The sequence below is a fragment of the Lagenorhynchus albirostris genome, chromosome 17 (genome assembly GCF_949774975.1).
Source record: "Lagenorhynchus albirostris chromosome 17, mLagAlb1.1, whole genome shotgun sequence".
In the NCBI taxonomy this organism is placed as follows: Eukaryota; Metazoa; Chordata; class Mammalia; order Artiodactyla; family Delphinidae; genus Lagenorhynchus; species Lagenorhynchus albirostris.
In genome coordinates, this window is record NC_083111.1 from 46,125,138 (window position 1) to 46,149,857 (window position 24,720).

General features: G+C 39.6%; 1 protein-coding gene across 4 annotated transcripts in view; it reads right to left on the minus strand.

Moving 5' to 3' along the window:
* Nucleotides 1-14,149, minus strand: part of RNF19A (ring finger protein 19A, RBR E3 ubiquitin protein ligase) — a 57,805-nt gene extending 43,656 nt beyond the window's left edge. For all 4 annotated transcript variants that reach the window (XM_060127713.1, XM_060127715.1, XM_060127712.1 and 1 more), the window contains exon 1: nt 13,922-14,149. The gene's annotated coding sequence lies outside the window, so the exon portion shown is untranslated. The remainder of the gene's footprint in view (nt 1-13,921) is intronic.
* Between the last annotated feature and the right edge of the window lie 10,571 nt (nt 14,150-24,720).

Here is a 24,720-nt window from a genome sequence, read left to right on the forward strand (position 1 = left end):
GGGAGTTTTTTCATAGATTTTAGGGCTATCCTACTACAACTCCCTCCTTTCTGGGATTTATCCACTCAATTTCCAGCCATTCCAGCAGTCCCAAATTCCGTCCCTTGACACCTTAGGCCAGTAAGACTTTAGTTTTCTGCTTGATTTTCAGCTGCCCTGTGCTGCATGAACTTTTCCTCAAGAGGAAAGCTGTATACACTTTGGGGGAAAAACATTTGGCGGTTTTCCAAAGGAGACCTTTACCAAAGGATCTGAGATACAGTATTCTTGAATCTGTATACGATGCTGTCATAGGAAATTTTAGCTTAAGCATGCATTAATTCATTATTCTTTATAATCATTAATTCATTTACTCTTTCAACAAATATGTTCAGTGCCTATCATGTGCCAAATACTGTTCTAGGTGGTAGACATATAATAGTGAACAAGACAGACAAGGCCCTTGTTCGGTGGAACTTTCACTCTAGTGCATTCTAACCAAGCACTGAATAAAGACATTTCAGACTATGTCTTCCCCAAACAGTAATATTAGTGACTTGGCAAGGATATAAATTATAATAAAGTGATTCCCTTTTTTCATAAGCATAATTTTGAAAGAAAAAAGACCTGATTTTATATTTGAGCATATATGATAGTCCCATAATCTGAACAAATATTTATCAATATCCCATTTAAAGCTTTTTTTCTAAATGACTATAAATATGTGCTTCTGACAGCACTCTATTTTTCACAGTGACAATGGTTTTCTAGTATAATAAATAGCAGATAATTTAAGTTGTACAAAGAAGAATCACTAGTTATCTGACCAAATGATCTAGTATAGAGAAATTAGTTTAGCTCACTGTGCGTAACTTCAGAAACAAATATGGTAAATAAACAGTGGGGGATATCCTTGAAACTTAATTCACTTTTTTGGCCTTGCTCTTCCTCTAGTGTTAAATAAAGGTTCCAAAGGCACTGAAAAAAGGAAATATTTCTCTTCCATAGCATTTCCTATATACAGAGTTGCAAACAACATAACAAATTTAAATATGCCTAGGTACAATTTGGTAGTAGTTGATTACCAAAAAACAGAATTAACTATCATAAGCCATCCTTTGATCGACCACAACTAGAAGTGATGTACTAGAAATGATGTATCTGCACACAAGCTAATTTTGGTCCCAAATAAACAGACCTTTGTACATCTGAACAAGAAGTTCTTTAAGAGAAATTTGAGGTATTAAATTACTTGGATTTTAATATACAGCTTTCTCTGAACAGTGATAAATCACTAAAGTTCATTATAATGAAGTTTGATATTGCTCAAAAAGGTTATTTAAATCTTTAAAGTTATTTTATGTCATTCATCTTGTCAATGTCAAATGTGGAAATGTCATATTTTCCTCTAATAAATCTATTCCCCAATATAGCTGGAAATTCAGCTACAGCAGCAGTGCAGGCTCTGGGCATAATTCTTGCTGTCCAAATAATATTAAGGAAACAGACTCTCCTTATAAATCTTATAAAAACTGACTCATTAAACATCTCTTTATACAGTCTGTTAAAGTAAAAATATAATAGGCACGGTAATAAATTTTTGGAGAAGGATAAAAATGCTTAAAAATAGCAGCTAATGCATGGATAGGCTTCAGAGAAATCCATGAAATTTCTAAAACTGTGTACTAAATTGTGAATATAGGTATATTCTAGAGATAGAATCCATAGCTTTCAAGAGATTCTCCAAGGAGTCTGAAGTATAACAAATGGTTAACTGCTACTGAAGAGATGGCAGAATTTAATTTGCCAGTAAAAGGTACCATCAGTTTCTGTAAATTGTGTCTGTTCTCACTAATTTATATTATTAGTACAATATTCATAACTATTAGCTCAGTTAGAACATACTTCTATTCCTTTAAGATTTGAAGTTGCAGTTCCTTCCAAAAGAGTTAAGTTTGGGGGAACATTAAAAAACAACATTCATCCCTAAACAAATGTCTCAGATTCAGAATGCAAGAATAAATATAAGGTATGTAGATAGCCTAGAATAACTCATCACATGTTTAAAAAACAAAATCTAACAAGGCTAACTGTTGTATATTCAAAGGACAATTGAGTATAAATATAAAGATATTATAAAGCAATAATGTCATCTTCACTTAAAATGGCAATTACCACGGAAAAACTTTTTTTTAAGTTTATCATTCCTCATAAGGTAAGTCAATAACAATATTCCTATTTAAAATGTAACAGGCACAAAGAAGTAAAATGTTTGATGCCCAATGAGAAAGAGTCAGCAACGGTGCTAGAAATACAACCAAAAAGCCTTTTAATTACTGGAATGTCTCCTCAGAAACATGAGCCTATTATACGCAGATCTAAGAAATCTAGGTTCTATAGATAGCTACCAAGTGGTTTTGTGGCTTTAGTTCAGCAATAACCTCTCTGTATCATCTGTGGCAGAGATGATGTTTTATACCCACCTGTTTCATTTTCCTTCCATTTGCAGCTAGATGCAGCCATGTATCCAGTCCTGGCCAGTGCAATGTGAGTACAATGATGTACGCCCTTTCCAGGACTAGTCCCTAAATCATCCTTTCAATCATCCTTTGAGCTCTCTCTCTTCCCTCTTCCCTAGCTGGCTGAATATAGTAATTTTAGTGATTGACTCCAAGTAGGCCTCTGGGGACAGCTGAGTCACAAGATGGAAGGAATTGGGATACCTGAGTCATCCACACGGTTCTCTGTGTGAGTGAGAAATTAACTTTTATAGTGTTCCGCCTGAGATTTTGGGGTTGTCTGTTTCAGACACAACTATCTTACCCAAGATAAAATGAGGGAATAACTTACGAGTAGCTTGGACGGGAAATTTTAAAAATACTATACAAATATGGGGTAATGATAGCATCTTTTTATTCAAACCGTAAAGCACAGACTTTGGAGTCACAAAGTTTGGGTTCAAGTTCAGATTCTGACACTTATTAGCTAGCTGTGTGACACTGCATTAAATTACTAAGACGGTTTACTCAACTGTAAAATAGGAATAATAACCTACAGTCCACAAGATTATTACTAGGATTAAATAAAATATATAAAGAATCCAGCATCAGTATGACATATTAATCACTTAACAAATATTAGCTATAACTATTACAAATATCTGAGGAGATGGCACAAATGTAACTGAACCATTTACTGGATAAAACTGTTTAAAAAGAGATTATCATGCTTAAGGTTAGAAATAAAATGAAACAAACTGTTGGCTCTGAAATGGCTTGTCTAATGTCATCAGAATAGTTAGCCATTTGCAAGTTTGGAATACATCATTATAGTACACGAATTTCTCCAACATAAATATAGTTTTCAGCCTTGTTATGTTTATATAGCTACAAACCTATGACAAGTGGTCTAATATTGAAAATGGGGTAAATAATTTCAACTTAACTACTTTTATATATGGGGGAGGTGGAGGTAACGCAACAGAGCATTAACATAGGCACATATCAGTTTCCAGCAAGTTTTTTGGAAAGTGAATGCTTATCAAGACTCAAATATACTACCTTGAGCTCTATCCTTAACATAATTCCTATGATCGCCTAGAAACATAAACTAAAAGTTCAGAATAAACTATTCCCATATGCCACAAAGCCTCCCCAAAGAGATAGTTCTTAAACAGCTTCACAAACATACACCTGCTACATTTATCTATTTAAGCCTATTCTTGTTTGGGATGTAGAAGAGAATGGTACTACGTGGTTTTAATAATACTCATTACAAATAATACTCATTACTCAATCCATTACAAAAATAAGCTGCTGGGGCTTCCCTGGTGGCGCAGTGGTTGGGAGTCCGCCTGCCGATGCAGGGGACATGGGCTCGTGCCCTGGTCCGGGAGATCCCACATGCCGAGGAGCGGCTGGGCCTGTGAGCCATGGCCACTGAGCCTGCACGTCCGGAGCCTGTGCTCCGTGGCGGGAGAGGCCACAGCAGTGAGAGGCCCGTGTACTGCAAAAAAAAAAAAATCTGCTGCAGAAAGAAAAAGCATTATTCATTCCATTTTCCAATTAAAGAAAAAAGATTTAAAACATTTTGACTAGCCCATTCCAGGCACTCTTTGTTCAGAAGGGCAAACAATACACCAATAGGGAGAAGGTAGGAAAAGCGTAGTGCAAAACGATGGGTATGATAAGAGGGCCCAGAGACATGAAAAAATTTTTAAATAGGTTTAAAAAAGATATCCAACTGTCAAAAAAATTTTTTTGAACTGGTTAAAATACTCATTGCTATACATCAACAGAAGGGAAATACTAACCTAGTCTGATATTAGTCAAGTCTGTCTACTTTTTGAATTTCAACTTCCTTATTTGAAAGCTAAAGTGATTGGATGAGGTAATGTCTAAGGCCCCTTAGTTCTGAAAGACTATGATTCTAATATACAAATATATAGACAGCTGTAATACATACCATACTCTAGGGTTAAAAGTGGACAATTTATATTTCTTTCTGTTCTTTTAAAAATATCTCCAAATTCTCTACAGTGTTGGTATACTCTTTGGTCTTAGTAAATCCAGTGTAATGAGTATTATCTTTGCAAACTGAATTTTACCAGTTTCATCACTAATCTGAGTAATTCTACTATTTGGACAATTACAAATATTAAATGTTTGGGCTAATTTTGTCCTTACCATTTTTTCTAGAAGTTATTTCTTGTTTTTTTTTTTAAATAAAAAGTATTGATAACAGCAGTATCCTGCCTCTCCAATTTTGGAATTTCATTTGTCTCTTTCTCCTAAAGAACATGAGGGGTGGGGGAAGCGGAAACCTCTGGTTAGGGTAAATCAGTGTGTGTGTGTGTGTGTGTGTGTGTGTGTGTGTGTGTGTGTGTGTGTGTGTGTGTGTGTGTGTGTGTGTGTGTGTGTGTGTGTGTGTGTGTGTGTGTGTGTGTGTGTGTGTGTGTGTGTGTGTGTGTGTGTGTGTGTGTGCGTGCGTATGCTTAATTTTATGACGTATGTACATAACTAGGTAGGGCACAGGCTGGAAGAGCTATTTGATTATAAGTTTTAAAAGCTATTTTTAAAACTTTCTGCAAATTATAAAGTAATTCTCAGAAGGAACAATATCTCTTGGGAAACAAGAGGCACAATAAGCAACATGTGTCTATTTTCCTTTGGATACACAGCATTCATAGAGCTTCTCTCTAAACATGTCCCCCGAAAATAAAATCAAAACTGAAATACAAATGAAATATTTCTTAATTTTATTGGGGAAGAAAACAAGTAAGGGAGTATTTTCTAAGGAAAGCAGAAGAATCTAGGTAAGAATTACACAACAGGTAAACAATCATAAAGGTTTTTCATTGTTATGGCTTTCTCATTAAGAATTCAAAAGAAACAAGATAGATTTAACTATAATTATAAAACATACTATTAAATTAGATGTATTAGATATTTAACTATAGGAAGCATCAACCTAAAGACCAATTTAAAAAATCAGCAATCAAGAGACAGAGGGGATCTCAAATAAGTCATGGAGATACAAAAAATGAAAAGGATACAAACCTGGAACTGTTTCACAAATACTAGTCATGCACAGGTGCATCTACTAGCTAGATACCCATTTGCTTTTCTCAGAACACTGCATCAACTTTCTTTGGCTGTGGAACCTATCCTTCTAGTGCCACTAATGTTCCAATCTAACCTTACATTTTATAAGTGAGAAAACTGTATTCTAGAGCTACTCAGTCGAATGTATCATCACTAGCCATATGAGACTATTTAAGTTTAAATTAATTAAAATTAAAAAAAATTAAACTCCAGTTCCTCAGTTACACTAGTCACATTTCAAATACTCTACAGCCATATGTGGCCACTGGCTACCATACTGGACAGTGCAGGTCTAGAATGTTTCCATCACTGCAGAAAGTTCTATTGGATAGTGCTGGTCTGGAGATTATTTGATTTATCCATGCAGCTAATGTGGCAGAGCCAAAGTCTCAGTCCTCTTTCTACTACTTTACTTCCTCCACAAGACCTTCATTAATCACCTGGTTTCTGAATTATCACGTTGGCCTTTTGTTAACTTCTGCTTACAAACATCCATTTGCTTCCCACAGGTAAACAAACTTTAAGCTTTACATGGCATTCCACAATCTTACCTTAGTCTCTCACCATTCTCCTATATAAAAACACACTCTAGCCAACTGGTCTACTTGTTAAATATATCAACAAAACATAGTTTCACCTCCGTGGTGTTTCCTATGTCTTTGTCTCTGCCTGAATACTCTTTTCCACCTTCTCTGCTTATTTGAAGTCCTACTCTTCTTTCAAGGCCCAACACCTACCTTATTTCCACAAATCATTCTAGGTCAGTAATTATAGATAAACTACTAAAAATTGTTTCATACTTTTATATAGAAGTTCACAATTTTCTAAATACTTCACTTAAATATTTTACTGTGATTCTTTGCTAGAATGTGGGAAAAAAGTTAAGCAGAGTAAAGGTAATCAAGAGTGTGTGTACGTGTGGCACTGATTACAATTTTGTAAAGGGTGATCAGAGCTTACTGAAAAGATGACATTTAAACTAAGACTTGAAGGGAGTTAGCCACGAGGAAATCCGAGGAAAGAGCATCCAAGGCAAAGGCAACAGCCACTGCAAAGCCTTAAGGTAGGAATGTGCCTGGTATGTTCAAGGAATAGCCTAGAGGCCAGAATGTAGCCAGAGGGAAATGAGCAAAACAAAGAATATACGAGATAGGTCAGAACGTTATGGGACCAGGTTGTGTATGGCTTTATAGACCACTGTAAGAACTATGGCTTTTATCCTAAGCGAGATGGGCAAACTTAGGGGGCTTCTAAACAGAGACAGTTTAGAATCTGAATAATTTTAAAGGATAATTCTAGTGTTAAGAATAGAATGAGAAGAAAGAAGTAAGGACAGTAACATGGAGAACAGTTTAAAGGCTACTGCAATACTCTAGGAGAGAGATGATGATGGGCATAAGGATATCTTTTGAAACTAGAACTGACAGAATTTCCTGATGGATTCCAAGAGGATTTTGCCCTGATTAACCAGAAGGCTGAAACTGCTGTCCACTGAAATGGAGAAGGCTGTGAAAAGAACAAGTTCAGGGAGGAGCTAAGAGCAAGGGTTCATTTTCAGACATTTAAGTTTGAGATGCCTTTAAACCTTAGGTGAGAATGTACAGCCAAATACCCACATAACAGGCATGGAGTTCAGGAAAAAAGTCTGGCTTAGAGATAAAATTTTGGGAAGAGTTGTTATACCAATGGTGGGTATAATCACAAGCATGGATGAAGTCCCCAGAGGAATAAAGAAGGGTAAGGACTGAGCCCTGTGGCATTCCAACTTTAAGATATAGGGTAGAAGAGGAGGCTCCAGTAAAGGAGATAGGGAAGGTGGAAGGAATCACACCCTCATGAGACAAAACCTCTTGGTCTATCCCATCAGTATTACACTTGCCCCCTCCCCTAAATATAAACTGTATCTTAAGAACGACCTGAGAGACAATAACAGTGTATCTTACATGATATAAGCTATTTCTTAGGCCTGTTCAGACTTGAGGGTATTAAGACACTTCCTCTGATACTTCTCAGAACGGATAAGAATTCTAAAGGAGGGGCTGTCTGGTCTCTGAGAGTCACAATGCATGATACAAAACAAAGGTAAGCACAGATCTTTTTACTTTTGACTGTATATTAGTTTCCTGTTAACAACTTACTACAAAGTGGGTGACTTAAGACAACAGAAATTTATTTTCTCACAGTTCTGGAAGGTAAAAGCCTCAAATCCAGCAGTGTTACGATCCCTTTGGGGGTTCAGGAGAATCTGTTCTTTGCTTCTTCCAGCTTCTGGTGATTACAAGCATTCCTTGGCTCGTGGCCACATCACTCCAGTCTCTGCCTCCATGCCTCACATTGCCTCCACCTCTTCTGTGCATCTTCCCCTCTTCTGTCTATCTGTAATTTCCCTCTGCTTTTCCCTTATAAGGACAACTTGCCATTGAATTTTGGACCCCTCAGATAACTTGGGATGATCTCCTCATCTCAAGATCCTTAACTACATCTGCAAAGACTCTTTTTTCAAATAAGGTATCATTCACAGGTTCCAGAGATTAGTATGTGAACATCTTTTTGAGGGCCACCACACAATCTACTATATGACTCCAGAAATTTTTACTAAGGTCATCAGTAAAGTGTGTTATGTTTATGCAAAACATAAGGATGTTTTGCATAAAGGATGTTCATCCTTTGCATAAAGGATGTTCATCTATAATTTTTTAAAAGTTACTATTATTATTATTTTTAATGAAAGGATATGGCTATAAGGAGATACCTATTTGATTTGGCTACGTATCTGATTTAGCTATATTTGGCTATGTGTAACTGCTTACCAGGTAACCACTGCAACCCCTGGTTTGGATAAAAGAATCAGTTATTGTGCTATATAGTACATATCCTGTACTACAGGATGTGATGATAGACTTTTCTAAATGTTTGCTTTATTTTCCCCCACTTAAATGCACTTAATCAGTCGCCCCCCCTCTCTTCCCAAAGGACCTTATTCCATGATTTTGATTTAAGGATGCCTATGTAAGAAGTGTAGGTTATTCATGCAAACAAAAACTGAAGGATAAATTAGTTAAGGCAATATTTAAATAGATCAGAGGTTTAAAATCTGGTTCTGGAGTAGACCTAGTCACCTCTCCTGACTCAATGTTACAGGAGCATCTTGTATTGATTCATTCATTGTAACTTATTCCAGTGTGGGAGGTAACAGGACCTCCGCACCAGTAGTCTCATGGGTACTTTTTCCTTCTGTTTTTATACTGAGATTTGCTATGACAAGTTACTAATATTTTAAAAATCTATTTTGTAATAGTCTTGTCTGAGTAGTTAAGAGTGTTTCAAAGACATAATTTATACTAATCAAATGAAACAGATGATAGCACATTCTCCCTCATTTTACAGACAGGGAAAGAGAGTGAGGCAGAGCCATTTTGAGAAAGTTGTACAAACGAAAGAAGTCAGGTATCCTGACTTTCAATCCAACTCAGTAATTCCAATTCAATGACATATGTGCTTCTGTATTTGGACTCAAAAGACATGTTAGAAAGAGACTATCAAAAAAGACAAAAGAAGAGACTATCAAAAAAGACTAAAGAATTTCTGTGGAAAGGAAAAAACATTTCATACAAAATACTCCTAGAGCTGTGCTGTCCAGTGTTAACCACATGGTAGATTAAAGACTTGGTATGAATAAAAGAATGTAAAGTCATTCACTAATACATGCTGAGACAATAATGTTTTGTATATGTTGCATTAAATAAAATATATTATGAAAATTAATTTCACCTGTTTCTTTTTACTTTTTAATGTGGCTAACAAGGAAATCTTAAATTAATTTATGACTTACATTATATTTCTATTAGATAGCCCTGCTATAGAGAGAGTTATGAAATAGTTACATTACAATACATAACTTTATTCAATTAGCAAATACTTATCCAACACCTATCATTGTCAAGCCTTATGCTAAGTGCTGAGACCTTAAGAGTGAACAAAGATTATGGTGATTATGGTCCCTGGCATCATACAGTTTACATTATCTCCTACACTTCTACTGCACATTTCATGTGTATTATCTCATATGCATAAGAATAACTTAGAGTACTTCACCATTTGGGGAGCAAATGCCAATACCTGACTTAGAAATCACAAAATATAAATCATCAGCAGATTTATAGTAATGGCCATCTACTTTTGTGATACATTAGTTATATTATTATGCTATATACGATTCATCTGGAAGCTTAACACTATCTCACTCCCTATAGCTTCTCCTGGTTTCTTGTTCCTTCCCTCTAACTAGTTTGCTCCCTCCTACGGCTCATCTCTACCAGAAGTCTCTACAACTGGCAACCTTGCTTGCTATTCACATTACAGCAGGGCTGTTTATACTTTCAGGGGTCTCCAGAGGAGGACAGAGGTCGAAAATGTTAAGTGTACATAATTTTAAGGGGCTAAGTTCAGTTTTTTTGAACCCAAGACTGAGTTTTGAAGTTTCTTTTCGGCTTAAACAAACTAGGGTGATTTCTGAGGATTTTGCTTCAAAATTCAACGCACAAATTTATTTGAGGGGTAAAACAACTCCTTATTAGTTTTATCCTACTGAGGATTTCACAGAAGAAAACTCTACCCGGGGAGGGGGAAGGGGAAGCTGGGACGAAGTGAGAGAGTGGCACAGACATATATACACTACCAGATGTAAAACAGATGGCTAGTGGGAAGCAGCCGCATAGCACAGGGAGATCAGCTCAGTGCTTTGTGACCACCTAGAGGGGTGGAAGGGAGACGAAAGAGGGAGGGGATATGGGGATATATGTATACATATAGCTGATTCACTTCGTTGTACAGCAGAAACTAACACACCATTGTAAAGCAATTTACTCCAATAAAGATGTTAAAAAAAAAATACTGGTATACTCACACACAAAAAAGGAAACTACCAAGAAGGACTTCAAAAACAAATTAACAAGTAGCATTTCTCAAGTAAATGACCTTTGAAAGAAAATAGTAGGTAACATCAATAGAACAAGAATGTATAATGCTTTTTAGGCTAATATCCTAGCTTTTGAGAAAATGTCGTTAATAAACAAATTAATTGTTCAGGTTTTATTGACAGCTACAAAGAGAGCAATACAAGCAAAAACTACTTTATCAAAAGGTGCTAATTTTTCTCAGTTTAATACAGAAAGTATTACTGACATATGACAGCTATTGAGAAACGAACGAAGTATCCAAGTTTTAAACACCCAAAATGATTTCACTGCCTTTTTTCTACCGTCATCTGAAATACAGATGTGTTTAGCAAAGGAACAGTATCCCACAGTCTTTAGCTGTGCAGGTGTGGTTATATATATAGTTGTTTCAGGGTTATACAAAACTAACAAAAGCTGGTACCTCATGACTTAAAAATTAAAAAGCCAAAGAAAAATAATAATTACTCCTGACTGGAGAAAAAAAATCACCTAAGGAAAATTTAGGTGATCTCCATAAGTAATCAGATTAACATTTTGCTCAAAAAAAGATCAAACCAAAACCTTTAAGCTAAAGTACTTCATGTACGACCATGGGTCCTTTCAGACCATCATTAAACTACTAGTGCTAGTTTGCCAAACACAATGCCAATATAATCAAATATAAATTTCGAAATTCAACCTTTTTTTGGCCTTCAGCCTAAAATGGCCTAATTTTTACATGGGCCTTAAATGATAAAAGATCATAAAGCTTAACATGAAACCAGCCTGCATTTGACAATCAACTGTCACTTGTTAGAAGCATCAGAAAAACAAATAGCAATTCTCTAAGATTTCCTTTATAACCTGAGTAGGGAAGAAATAGAAAGAGGCAATTCAGATATAAATGCAACAAAATTTATCCCTAGCTTACTCTCTGCCCAGCACCTGACCAGGGATTTTGACGTGTTATCACAAATATTTGTCTTCCTTCTCCTCCTTGAAAAATTCAGAAAACTACGTTTTTCAATCCTCAGCGCCCTCCAGATTGGGGGGGTGGGGGTGGGGCAGTGTGGGCAGGGATGATTAGAAACCAAAGAATTTCTGTGATAAATCTAAGGAAGTGTTAAGGATAAAATCAGAACCTGCCATAATATACAAGAGAGTCTTTCAAATGATAAAAGAGTTTGTTTTAAATTACCTATATTTAATTCCATCTAACAACCCCGTGAGAATAATATCTTTCAATCTGATCCCATTGAAGAGAGGCGACCCCAAGTGTCTTAATTCACAACTGCAAAAATATGACCTTATGACTTCCTCTATTTCAAATGTGTGAAGTGCATTTATTTTCCACTAAAATGCTGAAGTAGCTTTAAAAACAGACAATAATCTTAGTATCTTTCATATGTTAGGTAGAAAAAAACAGTTTCATTTAACCAAGTAAAAAGGCACCCAAAATTCTACAAATCACCACCAAAATTTTAAAAATTCCAATACTGGTCTGAAGACAGTAAAATGGACCGTTCTTTATATAAACTCTAATGCTCAACTGAGGCGTCATTCAAACGAAACAACAATATTTCAAGTAGCTACTATCTGGAGACTAAAAATTGAGTTGTGTTTCAATTCCTAAAATAATGTTACAGTTTTAAAAGTTAATCTTACTGGAATCCTCCTGGAAGTCACAGATATTGAAAAACTACACTAACATTAGTTGCCAAATGTAATTTTTTCCTCAGAAAGACACCTTGTGGTGACATTAAAATAGTTTTTGAGGACACATGAAATTTAAATTTCAGTTACACTGTATACAATAATAGAAAGAGGAATAAAACTAACAAATAAAAAGGGTTTTTTTTGTTGTTGTTGTTGCATAATGTGGTTTAGGTACCAAGACTTAATTCTAGATCTTTACCATGGAATTGCACATAGCAAGCAAAGAACATTTGAAAATAAGCGTCAACAATAGATCACCGCCATTTTCTAAATAGAAATATTTACATTTTGATTCAATTCTGACAGTTGGGTGTTAAGGAAGCATAAACAAGCCAATACGGTAATAACAGTTTGACTCATAAAGATGCTCATTAAGATGGTTAATGGCAAAACCGAAAATGAAACTTGGGCATACCGTCAGACTTCACATAACAAAAAGGGTCAAGGAATTAGGTTAAAATAAAAAATACATATGTATAAATAAAAAGAAAGCCATGTTACTACCAAAAAAAGAAAAGAAAAGTGGAACGCTAAGGAAAAATCACATTTTAAGGCAACCGATCAGAGGAAAGGATTGCTTTATTCCTCCACCGTTTACTAACATTTAATACTAGCGTTTGCAGCCAACACCTGGGTGTGAAAACTGCAGAGGCATTTAAATGCTGTTCTTTCCAACGTCCACCCAACAGGACGTTCCGCAACATTTTGAATAGTAAATATTAACCAGAATAAAACATCGTTCGTATATTTCTACCTTCAAGAGCTAATGGGAAAAAAATAAGACCTTTCTTTCTCCCATATGTAGCTTTAACCATTCTCTCCCCTCTTTTATTTACTGCCCTTTGTCGCGAGGTTAATGAACCCTGAACTTATTTTCCTTCTTCCCATTAATGAAAAGGGTGGGGGGGAGGGCAACGGCAGAGGGGAAGCCAAATGATAGGAAAAACTGGAAATTAAAAATAGTGGCATTACTGGCTGAAGAATGAGAACTCCCTGAAGGTTTAGTGTGAGGGAGACAACCCTGGAGGACCCCTCTTAAGACATACTTTACCCCAAGACCCCACCATTTTTCGTCTGTTTAATTTCTGCTTTTGCAGAGGGTGGCAGTCCCCCGGATGAACGTTCCCCAGTGCCTGCCTCTCTTTTCCCCGAGACCTCCAGCCGCAGGGGGTGGGGGGCGCTGGCCCCGGCTCCAAATTGGCAGCAAGGCCCGGAAATCAGTCCCGTTAGAGCCGATTTCACCCATCAGGAATGCGCTCCGCCCCCGCCACCTCCCCGCCGCGGCCGCCCTCCGCGTCGCCTGCTCCAGGGGCTGGGGAAGTGAGGAGGGGAGCGCCGCCTCCGCCCGTCACAACACCGCCGGGTCGGCCGCCCTCGCCCCAGACTGCTCGGGCCAGGAGGACAGAGCTCGGGGCGTATCCCACGCCTCTCCTCCGCCCGCGCGGCCGAGGGAACGCCAGCGCCGGGGCCAAGCCGGGGAAGCGGAACCAGCCCGAGGCCTGACCCCCGGGCCGCCCCGGCCCCGCGCCGAGCACGAGCAGGGGCGCCTTTCCCGTGGGATTTCCGAATCCATTTCCGTCCCGGGGAGGGGCGCAAGGGTAGCAGCCGGAGCGCCCCGTGTCGGAAACTGGAGCCGCCCCTGCCCTCTGGCTTCCGGGCGCAGCTTCCCCCCGTACCCGCCCGTACCTTCAACTCCTCAGGGAGACGCAGGGCGCAGGGCTGCGGGCGAGCAGGCCCATCTCCTGGCGGCGGCAGCAGCCAAAGGAAGTACGGAGGAGGGTTCCTCAGACCCGCCAAGGCGCCTCTCAGCTGGGGCGGGGGGAACGGAGAGGAGGGGTCCAGACTGCCGCTTTCCCGGACTCCTCCTCCGCAGTTCTGTCTTGACTGCTGTTCCCGGGAACCAGCGCCGTAACTGCCATTCTCCCCCTCCCTCAGCCCCCGCTGTCTCCGCCCCCTCCTCCCACTCCTTCCTCCCGCCCCCGCCCCGCCCCTGCGCACCGCCCGCGTGCCTTGCGTCATGGCGTCACGCCCACCCGGCCCGTCGCGGGCGGCTCTGGGACGCGGCTGTTCGCTCGCTCGTGTTCGCTCCGCGCACGCCCGGGAGCTCCCCGCCAGCGACTCGGGCTGCTGGGAGTGTGGCCCCTCCCGCCTGTCTACCCGCCCGGGGCTATCAGCGGCCCTTCCTGCCCATCATCCCGCAAGACTTCCCTGAAGCGGGCCGTGCTGTGGGGCAGGTGTCTCCTCCAAGGACGGTTGGGAGTGGCTGGAGGTGTAGGGAGATGCTGGACTTGCGGAGCCCGGCTTTCGGCGTTTCGCACGCCATTATTCATTCCTTTGTGTTCTCACGGTTCACCTGCTAGATTGGCAGCCCCAGGGAGAGCAGGGCGGTGGTGCTGCAGCGAGTTTCAAACCTCTCCGGGAGGAAATGTCCTTCCCTCAGGGTGGCGGCGCCCCACCGCACCCTTCTTTTAACAGACCTTAGTTTTCCGCAGGGGCTGCTAGGAACAGCCCTTAACCACAGGTGAACACCTTGCGTGAGGGTTCGGAGAATATCTTCCACTCACCTCTTTTTTTCCCACTTGATATCACAGAGTCCCTTAAGACTTCAGAATTCATATTTCAGTTATGTTTGATACCTTCTGAATTACTTTAATCCGCTTTATCCGTTCCACCCCCCATATCCTTGAAGCCAGCCATACCCCCTTTGAATTTTTTAACCTACACATGACTGGGCATCAGTTCAGCTTCGTTGAATAAACACATTCAGTCCATTCCTTCCTAGTTGATTTCAAGATTTAGTCACTCTTTGGAATACTGAGAAACAGGAATGTGATAGATGCTGGACAGAAATGTCCTTTCGCCATCTGTTACTTAACTAAATATATCTCCCTATCAATCCTTGTTTTAGTGTATCTAATTTAAATTAGAAACAAACCAAGGAGCCATGGTCTTTCAGAGGGTACTGGTATCTTTGGTAACCCAGTAAATATTTACCAATTAAAAAACTAAACAAGGTTTCTAAGCAGTTTAGGTCTAAGTATATTTGACCACAACTCTTAAAGGAAGTAATGATGGGTATGTTCATTTTCATTTATCAGAAAGTTTTAAAGCTGTTATATATTCCTTTAAATGCTATTTGGAGGCTGCCAGCAATTTAATCAGTGGGATACTTTAAGCCTACAGGTAATACAAGAATAGTAAGTTAAATGGATTTATAGGATGGTACCCATCCATAATATAATCCTTCCTGTAAATATATCAACATGTTGAACAACATTTCAGAACTGATGGGGCATTGTCTTGGAAGGGAGTTTTGAGTAAAGAGTCTGTGCAGAGTGGGAATGGTCTTGTACTCTGTCATAATTTCCGGAGATGCCTTTCCCTGTCATCTTAAAAACTAGAGGGATTTCCTGTTCTTCACTAGGGCAACGTAAATCTATTAAAGAAATATCTATTGAACATCTCCACTCAAATCCCCACAGGCACTTCAAACTTAGCCTGTCCAAGACATAATTTGTTATCTTTTTCTCAAAACTTGCCTCTCTCTTTTACCCAGACCCAAGCCAGAAATCTAGGATTCTTCCTAGGCACCCTCCTTTTCATCAGTTCCAGTTTGTAGTTAACCACCAAGTCCTGCTTATTGCATGTCCTAAACATCCCTGCACTCTCTTCTATATCCCCCTTCTGCCTTTGGGCAGTGGTTTCAGCTTGGGCTGCATGATAGAATCTCCTCTGGAGCTTTAAGAAATATCCTGACACCCAGGCTGCATCCACCAATTAAATCAGGGGCCCTGAGGATGATGCTCAGGCATCAGTATTTTTTAAAACTCCCCAGGTGATTCCAATGCAGAGCCAAGGTTGAAAACCACTGGAGGGCCTCATCATTTCTCACTGGATTACTGCAAAAGCATAATAATTGGCCCCAGCTGCCTTCATTTTTGGCAGCATTCTCCCTTCTTTCCCTACTCTCTTTTAATTCATTCAATATCAATTCAATAAATATTTATTGGGTGCCTAGTTCAGGCAGAGAGTTTTGCTGTTATTGAAACTGGGAATACAGCAATGAAAAAGACAGGGCTTGTTTCTGCTCTCATAGAACATATATTCTGGGGCACAGAGTTGGGGAAGGCAGAGTAAATAACAACAGAGACATAAACAAAAGGAAATAAATTTACCAGAGTAACATATAGAAACCAGGGAGCCTGTTACTTCAGTTTGGTGTCTCAAACTAAAGTGCACTCCTCTGACATTTGAGCTGGTTCTATTGGGTTGGCCAAAAAGTGCCTTCAGTTTTTAAGTTTAAAAAAAAAGGCATTTTTCATTTTCACCAAGAACTTTATTGAACAACGTATTCACCCTTTTGTTCCACTACCTTCTGCCATTTTTCAGGCAACTTCATAATTCCATCTTCCCAAAACTTATTATCTTTTTGAGCAAAGAACTGTTCCAGGTGCCTTGTACAGTCTTCCAGGGAATTGAAATTTTTTTCCATTAAGAGAATTTTGTAAAGACCTAAATAAGTGGAAATCCAAAGGTGTAATGTCTGGTGAATACGGCAGATGAATCAGAACTTCCCAGCCAAGCTGTAACAGTTTTTGCCTGGTCATCAAAGAAACATGTGGCCTTGCCTTATCCTGATGGAAGATTATGCGTTTTCTGTTGACTAATTCTGGATGCTTTTCATCGAGAATTAGTTGCTTTCAGTTGGTCTAATTGGGAGCAGTACTTGTTGGAATTAATCGTTTGGTTTTCTGGAAGGAGCTCATAATAGAGGACTCCCTTCCAATCCCACCATATACACAACATTACCTTCTTTGGATGAAGACCGGCCTTTGGCGTGGTTGGTGGTTGTTCATTTCGCTTGCCCCACAATCTCTTTCATTCCACTTTATTGTACAGTATCCACTTTTCAGCGCCTGTCACAATTTGTTTTAAAAAGGGAATGTTTTCATTACTTTTAAGTAGAGGATTGCGTGCGGAAATATGGTCAAGAAGGTTTCTTTTGCTTAACTTATGTGGAACCCAGACATCAAAGCGATGAACATAACCAAGCTGGTGCAAATGATTTTCAATGCTTGATTTGGTTATTTTGAGTATGTCAGCTATCTCCCACATGTATAACATTGATTGTTCTCAACCAGTGTCTCGATTTGATTTCTGTGACCTTCAACTGGTCTACCCGACCGTGGAGCATCGTCCAGCAAATCTCCAGCACGAAACTTTGCAAAGCACTTTTGACACGTTCGACCGGTCACAGCACCTTCTTCATACACTGCACAAATCTTTTTGTGCATTTCAGTTGCGTTTTTACCTTTCTTGAAATACTAGAGCATAATATGCCGAAAATGTTGCTTTTTCCTTCCATCTTCAATATTAAAATGGCTACACAAAAATTCACCAATTTTGATGTCTTTTTTTGAAATGCACGCTGATATGACAGCTGTCACATACAATCTAACAAAATTGTTTCGAATGAAGTTAAAGACAACTAAGTGCTACTAGAGCCATCTTATGGAAAAAACCAAATGAACCTTTTGGCCAACCCAGTACAAGACAAGAAGGAGGCAAACAAGTTACGGGGTGGGGAAGGCAGAGAGAACAGCAGATGCAAAGGTTCTAGCAAGACAAACTTGCCAAGTTCAAGGCAACTAGAGGCTGAAGCATGGTGAGTAAGAGGGAATGTGATGTAGGTTTAGAGAGGTAAGAGGCAGCCAGATTATTTAAGACCTTTTTTTTTTTTTCTTTCAGTACGCGGGCCTCTCACTGTGTGGCCTCTCCCGTTGCGGACCACAGGCTCCGGACGCACAGGCTCAGCATCCATGGCTCACGGGCCCAGCCGCTCCGCGGCATGTGGGATCTTCCCAGACCGGGGCACGAACCCGTGTCCCCTGCATCGGCAGGCGGACTCTCAACCACTGCGCCTCCAGGGAAGCCCTATTTACGACCTTTTAAGGTCATGATAAGAATTCTAAATGGTTGGGATGATGTGTGATGAGAAACAATAGATTTTTAAGTGGAGTGACACCCAATTTACCTTTGAAAAGGATCACTCTAATTGTTTTGTGGATCAGATTGTAACAGAGCAAGAATAGAAACAGGGAGAGCAGTTAGGAGGCTACTACAAGAATCCAGGAAAGAAATCATAGTTCTTTGGACCAAGGTGGTGACAAAAGAGGATGGTCTTGGTATTTGTTTTAGAGGAAGAATTGATAAGACTTACTTGGAATGGAGTAAAAGTAGGGAATGAGAGAAAGAGAGCAATGGGGTTACAATAATAACTACTCTTTATTGAATGCATATTATATGACAGGCACTGTTTTAAGTGCTTTATAAGTATTAGGCCATTTAATTATGAGTCCCAAAAGGTAGGTGCTATTATCCCATTAACAAATGAGGATCTGAGGCTTGAGAAGTTGTCATTTGCACAAAGTTACATAGCTGGTAAGTGGCAGAGCTGGGATTTGGACCATGCAGGCTGTCTGGCTCCAGAGCTCCTACCCTTCTCCCATCCCTACCCCAGCCCCCTCCATTGGTGACACAGTCAAAGTGAAAACTTCTTCAACCACACAAAGCTGCTTGCAGTACCACAAATCCTCTCTCCTTTCTCCCTTCCTCTCCTTCTTTTCTCTCTCTCTCACACATGAGCATCTTCTTTTCTTTGCACATGCCATCTACTCTGCCTAGAGCGCCCCCTCCCTTCTCTCTGTCTAGCTCAATTTATCAACCTTCGCTGGCCCTCACAGGCTAAGCTGAGCCCATCTTCTCTGGCTCCACAGCAATCCTGTGCCTATCTATAATTTTCTGTGTAAAGCACTTCATTATTTTTGTAGGTCTTTTCCACTACACTTTGTTTTTTTTTTTTTTTTGCGGTACGCGGGCCTCTAACTGTTGTGGCCTCTCCCATTGCGGAGCACAGGCTCCGGACGTGCAGGCTCAGCGGCCATGGCTCACGGGCCCAGCCCCTCCGCGGCATGTGGGATCTTCCCAGACTGGGGCACGAACCCGTGTCCCCTGCATCGGCAGGCGGACTCTCAATCACTGCGCCACCAGGGAAGCCCCTCCACTACACTTTGAAGTCAGGTAGCTTAATCCTGACACATAAGGAAGAGAAGAAGGAAGAAATCAAAGATGCCTAGGCATGCACATATGGCATGCCTTCCCTGGGCAATGAGAGATACAAATATGGTAAAGTATTGTCCCTGCTTTCAAGAAGCTTGTAAACTTGGCAAGGAAACAGACACATAGAAAATCACTCTAATACAAGGGCCAAAAGTGTGATAAAGACATGTTGTAGGAACACCGGACAGGACATTGGAAGCAAGAAGCTCAGCCTTAGGGTCATTTCATTGGAAAATATGCAACCAGGAAGGGGAGCTTAGGTTTTTTTTTTTCACCATCATCATTTAACACGGTTTGGGGAGGCAGTCTTGGGACCTCATCCAGGAAGACTTGGGATTCTCAGTTGCCACAATTGGTTCATTGGAATGTGCTACTTCCTAACTGCTCACTCTTACCTACCCTTTTGTGATTACATATATTGATTCCCAAATTGGTGCAGTTCCCTTCCTGGCAGGTCATAGAAATGTCTTCTTAGCCAGTTCCCTCCTTTTTCTCATCTATGAGATTTCAGAACCTAGGTTCTAGCTGCGGGAACTTGGGAAATTTACCAAACTTCTATGACCCACAACGTTGGGCCCAGTGTGTAAGACTGTGAAGGTTGTGGCCTGCATTACCACAAGGGTGCCTCAGACAGAGACCACACTGTGTACATTTTCCCTTGGGTGTGCTCAACATGCCCCACCATCAAATGGGAGTGAAAACAGTACCTCCCCCATTGGGTTGTTCTCAGGACTAAATGAGTAAATGCAGATACGACACTTAGGCTTGGCACGTAGCAAATCATCAGTAAATGTTAGCTACTATTTCTAGGTAAAGGGAAACTCACTAGAGTGGGAGATATTCCAGCTAGGATTTTAAAAAATGGGGTCGTCTGTGTCCCGGCTTGAGTGGTTCTCTTAATTGTTAGGACCATATAGAGAATACGGAGAGGAGAGACCTTTTCTCTTCCAAATTGAGAACCTAGGCCTCTCAATGGAAAAGTCATTCAGGTAGCTGAACGCTGAGCGCCTCTGATCCACCTATCCCACTGCTCTGACCTTGCACAGGGGAACTGGCACTGTATCCTCCCCAAAGCCCACCCAAGGTACTCTTCCTTGTAGGAACGTTAGACTCCCTGAAGGGCTATTTAATAAGCCTTTAGGGTGGTATTTCTCAAAGCCTAGGCTAGAAGCATCATTGCCAGAATCACCTGGGGTGCTTACTAAGAAAGATTCCTGGGTAATTCATACCACATGTTTGAGAACTATAGCTTAAGTGCTTCAGCCATTATGACATTGCCCGTTGCTTACTCCAGTCTTTCTTGATTACCTTCCCTCTTTGGCTGACTCATGAGCAAGCCAACCCCATGCTGGTGACCTGGGCCAGAAACCACCAGAGTCGCCTATAACTAGAGCTGGTTAGACTCACTCCAGGTTGGACAGAATGAGTTCGGCTGACAAGGTCCACAGTGGTGGGCTGCAATGGGAGCAGGATGTCACTGGGTGAGGAACAAGGACTCAGTGTAATTGTATGTCCCAGGTGGCTCAGGACACTCCAGGCTTATACCTGTGTGTGGGCTTAATTAATAGTACCACCTTTCTTTTTTTTTTGGCCAAGCTGCAGGACATGCAGGATCTTAGTTCCCCAACCAGGGATTGAACTCGTGCCCCCTGCTGCGGAAACGTGGAGTCTTAACCACTGGACCACCAAGGAAGTCCCAATAGTACCACCTTTCACTCTCAAAGGGGCCTGGGTTAGACAATAAATTATATGGTCATCCTGGTAATGAGCCTCATGTCAAGACCAACAGTGGCAATGCCATAGCCCCTGGATTGTGCCTATGCTACCCCCTTCCTACCTTCCCAGCCTCCAATACCGTGCCGTGGTTCCTTTCTTCCCTCTGATTTCTTAATGAACTTACTTTGGTATCATACTTTGGGCCTATAGTAAAGGATTTATAAGAAAGCACCATGAAATTTATTGCTATATTTACTCTAACAATATCTGGAAAATGTTTTTCTTTAGTTTTCGCACCTGGTATAGTTGTGTTTCCCTTGTGTATTATCCCCATTTGTTTTGTTTTCTGGATAGCCAATCGTGGGACTGACAGTATTTTCCTTGGCTGCGAGGAAGCTTAGAGCCATGTATGAGGCATCCTTCCGGCCTGTGTATAATATTGAACAGGATGCACTTTACATACTTAACTCACTCCTGAATTAAATCCTCTGTTTCCATGTCTTCACTGAATTCAGATTTAATTTTTCTGGTGTTATTTATATCTCTATCTATCTATCTATCTATATCTGTAACCCAGCTTTTATGCTATTTGAAACAAGGCAGGTATAAAAAATATATATGAACACATGCCCACAAACAAACTGGTACTGATTGCTAGTTATATAACTGAAGGGGATTATTTTTAAATGTACACGAGGAATACTTTTCTCACTTACAAAATATAATGTTAACAAATAAATAGCACTTTAAGTAATGCTGGGTATAGCATTCTTCAACTACATTATTGTCTAAAAAGCGAAAATATTCCAAACAAAAGAAAACAAACAAGAGATTAGATTAATTTTCAAGCTGAAATATTTTTAGCTATGACCCAGAACCTTATACCAAATCATGTAATGAAGAACGCTCACTACTGAAACCACATGGCCTAGTTAGATAGCAATCAGGAGTGCTTACCTTCACAGTGAAATCCTGTGCTGTTGGAGATGAAGAAAGGGAAAGGAAGAGGGGTGGCCAGGGAGTCAGATTTGGGGATGTACAGTCCAGGAATAATGATGACCCATGAAGAGGAGTCTTTGGCCAGAAGCGTGTGGCCCGTAACAGTCCCCAGACAACTGTTCTTTCTGTTGGCCTTGATAATATTGCAGGGATCTTGCGGTCCGGCTCCTTCGGTTTGCAGCTAATATGAAACCACAAAATTCACCTTAATGAAATTACTGAAGAATACATTTTATAACTAGTTTGGTTTGGAGGTTGCACTGAATTTATAAGACTCAAAGCTAGCTGTTCTATGGATGGTATACTGAGTTATTTTATAAATAAATTGGGCACCTAGTCAAATCTGCTTCAGAAAAATTTTACCCCCAAATTATGGAGATAATGTTCTGTATAGTGATCCCTGCCCTTTTCCAGCGTGAGTATACCTATTTGTGTTTCTTAAGATGGAATTATTTTTAAAATATAAAAATTTTTCAGAAAATAAGGTAGCAGACTCATGTAGTTCTTGACAGAACAAATGTTAACATATTCTCATATTTGTATTATTTTCTATAGCAAAAGAAATGAGACAAAGAGTTGAAGCCTACTTTGTCCCTTCCCCCCATCCTATTCCTTTCCTCCCAAGGCAACTGTTATCCTGAAAATTCTACCTTTCTGGCTCACATTTTTATCCTTTTACTATAAAAATGCTTATTTCCAAATAACATATTCTGTTGTTTTATGTTCCAAACATCAGTTTTACTAAATGATATTATATTTTTTACATAAATGATATTATAAATTCATATCATTCTATAGTCTTTTTTTTCCCTACACAACATTGTTTTCAAGATCTATCCATGTTGATACATGAAAATCTAGTTTATTCATTTTAACTACTATATAAATGAGCATTCTTATACACATGGGAGAGTTTCTCTGGGGTATATACGTAGAAGCAGAATTACTAAAGATACTCTTTTAAAAGTTTAAAAATACTATAACCCATCTTGTGGCCCACTTCCACTTTGATTATACTTGTAGGTATTCATATTCAGCGGGTGAAAAAATACATGTGTGCACTTGAATTCTCAGAGACCTTCCAATAAAAGGTCTAAAATTACTCGTACAGGCAGATAAATGCTCACAGATCAAGGTTCCATTATATCTGTTTCATCTTTATAATGAGGGGAATAAAAATATCTCCCTCTTAGAGTTTCTGGGAGCATTAGATGAAATAATAAAGGTAAAGCATTTAGCACTGTACCTGGCACTTAGTAATAGCTCAGTAAATATTAGCTGTTATCAATAGTATTATTTTAAGATGAGTGGATATTGGATTCAGTGGCTTTTATTGAAGATAGTCTGTCGTAGGAAAATAGAATTGTAAGGAAGAAAGAAAATGTTATTCCTCCCTGTAATACCATGTTGGGAAGCTTTATCTCTCTGTTTTTCTTTTCCTTTCAAATCATGTTTAGTATTTTTGGCAGAATCTCAGCACTGAAACAGTAAGAAGATACAAAACATTTAAGCAGGGAGAAAACACTGGGGAGAGACAACTAAGTCCGAACGAAGCCCTACTGGGAGTGGACAGCTTCTGCAGGTGCCATCTTTCACCCTTTTCTGCCATCCATGCTGTTCAATGGAACTGTCACTTTAGCTCCATGTATGCTAGCCAGGAAACTCATCAGCAATTACCAAAAACAATTCTGTTTCTAGTATGGTTCCAATTTTAAAAATCCCATCTACCTTTGCCAGGGGAATCCCATCAGAAATGTGTTAGGAGAGGACGTATTTAAACAGTTATTTCCTAGCAAATGTGGCTGGAATTCAAAATGGCTAATTGAAAAGTCTATACGATATAAAATGATGGACAAGAGATGACATGTCATACCTTGAATGCATCAACTGACATTTAGGGCTAGAGGGGAGAATTTAACTTTGTTAACTTGTTGAAATTCATACTTGGGAGTTGGCAAAAAAAAAAAACAAAAAAACACAAGTTTAGAGCTAAAATAACTGTGCCAAGCCAACATTCTTGTCCATGATCAAAGAGAATAAGATTTGAAACCAGTTGGATAACTGAGCGAGGGAGAAAAATATCTGAAGTCTCAGGGCCAGAGATCTGTATTCAATCTCAAATTGTTTTATATCCTGTGATAAAAGCAAAAATTTTAAACAATATATCTCAAGGACATGAGGGGGAAACTAAACAATTGCTACAGTGCAGTGATTTTGAGATGGCTTTGTTCAAATAAAAATTCCCACACACTAAAGTTGTATGATAATTCATTTTTTACCAAGAACAGGAGGGTGCCCGATCCAGATTTTGTACAATGTTGGTTCCATACATCACATGAGATCTTTTAAATTATCTTCTCTGTGATTCAGCATTGAATAGAGGAAAAATAATTTAGTAGCAAGCACTTTGGGATTTAGAAAGAATACTTGAGACATACTATTTTTAGAAGCATAAATCTGCAACACAATCAAATACGAGGACTTGTATGACTGAAGTAGATGATCAATTGCAAAGAGGTATTTCTTTTGTTTCCACCTTAATATTTTACTGATTTATAGACCCAATAGGAAAACAAGTGTAGAGTTTTTGTTTTCCTTTTAAATGAACAATGGATTCCCTTGAAACGTTGAAACATTCAAAACTTTCCTAA